General features: G+C 38.2%; 1 pseudogene; it reads right to left on the minus strand.

Moving 5' to 3' along the window:
* Nucleotides 1–4: 4 nt before the first annotated feature.
* On the minus strand, nt 5–985 carry LOC109222145 (annotated as a pseudogene).
* Nucleotides 986–1,980: the final 995 nt, after the last annotated feature.

Genomic DNA, 1,980 nt, shown 5'->3' on the forward strand with positions numbered 1-1,980 from the left:
CTCCTGGTGCTATTGAGTTCACTCTAATCTTGTCTACTCCCAATTCAAGGGCCATTATCTGCCATTAATTTTTTGAATAATTAATGCAAACATATGTATAACAGAGAAGAAAATTGCAGATAAATCAATGGTAGATCATGCAGCCTTTTCGAACATGCATGTCAAATCTTGAACATCCTTAATAAAATTCCTATACGTACCTTAGTAACCATGTCAAGAGCCATCTTTGAAGAAGCGTAAGCAAGACTACCCCGGTAATAGTGCACGGTTCAGTGCGGCAGCTGAAGAGATATTAATGACAGATCCTCCGCCCTGTTTAGCATCGCGCATGCGTCTACACACATATTTGGAAACCAACCATGCTCCTCTTAGGTTTGTATTAAAGGTATGGTTCCACTCATCCTCTGACAATTTCACTGAAGAGCTTATACTACCTATATAAATATAGAGTTTTAAGCTTTATGCGTCGATGATAACATAAAATATACAATTAAGGGTAAAGTAGGAATTCCAAAAACAAAATATTTCTAAATAAGGAACACTGATATTTTTTCTGGGACGGACTAAAAAGAAAAAAGTGCCACATAAATTTGGACGGAGGGAGTACAAGTTGTAAAAGTCTTTATTTCTTTTTCAAAAACAAATTGAATAGAGAGAGTAGTAATGTAGAACTTCATAATACACAACCTCGAATGCCGGCATTGTTAACCAAGGCATCAATATGTCCGAAGGCGTCCCAAGCTATTTGTACAGCGGCCTCAATGGTAACACCATTGGCAGTGATGTCGAGCTCGACGGCGAATGCACGGCGGGGGCCCTGTAAATTGATCTCGTCGCAGAGAGATTTGAGCCTGTCAACACGACGAGCGGCAGCAATGATGCTGCTGCCGGCTTTCGCCAAGTCGAGACACAACTCTCGCCCAATTCCTGAGGACGCCCCTGTCACCATTACTACTATTCCGCTCAGGTCTTTCCACGGCTCCATTGTTTAATTTAGGTAGTTATGTAGCTAATAATGTAATAGTGCAGAGGGTTATATGCATGGCTACGTACGTTTTATAACATTGTGGAAGGCAAGATCCAGAGTCAATTGTTTTACGAAAGGGGAATAGTGTACGCAATTAGTGGTTGTGGCTCTAGGGGATCTAGCCTTAAGCTTATAACTGGTCCCCGTGAACTCACTGACTTTGTCCAAACCCTGAATTTGTATTAAGAATTTCGCCAAAATTTCTAAAAATATTTGATTGTGACCTTAATTATTATTATATATATAATTCAAGATTATTGTGAAAATCCATAAACTTCAAATTCTAAATCTGTCTTTGAGTAGCTCATGTACGACAAAAAAAGATTTGAAGTGTAGAAACAATAAAAGTAAGTGGGCTAGCCTGCATTTATGGTAAGTGGAAATATTTTGCCGCAGTGGCGGACCACCTAGCTAAACTAGCCTCTTTAACACTCAAGAATGCACTTATTATGAACATCCCTAGCAGTTGATGGTATAGGTTCCTACTATCTGGACAAATGCCAAATGCCTAGTATTAGGCTAAAAATATAATAAGGCCAACTTTTTTGTTAGTTAGAAGTAGATAAGATTTTAGAGGGGCAAGTGCACAAATAGTCATTTTCAGGAATGATATTTAGGGGTTAACCAGTATTTATTTTTGTCCTGAAATTTTAAACTAAAAATCTTAACTTCAAGACAAATCAGGACATTTCTGTCCTGAAAATTTGAATTGAAAAACTAAAATCGAGGACGCACTCACTAATTCTTAAATACATATGTTTACCCTTAAAAGGAGCATAAAGAAAACTTGGATGTTGCTTAGTAACGAGCAAGAAAGAACAAGGAAAAAATGAAAAATATAGTTTTAGGGGGGGGGGGGGGGGGGAGGGAACGACTTGGATGTTGGATGTTGATTTTTATTATTGTTCCATATATCCCGAAATATACTGATCGTGAGGCTACAAAATCCACAT

Source organism: Nicotiana attenuata, unplaced genomic scaffold, assembly GCF_001879085.1.
Source record: "Nicotiana attenuata strain UT unplaced genomic scaffold, NIATTr2, whole genome shotgun sequence".
NCBI lineage: Eukaryota > Viridiplantae > Streptophyta > Magnoliopsida > Solanales > Solanaceae > Nicotiana > Nicotiana attenuata.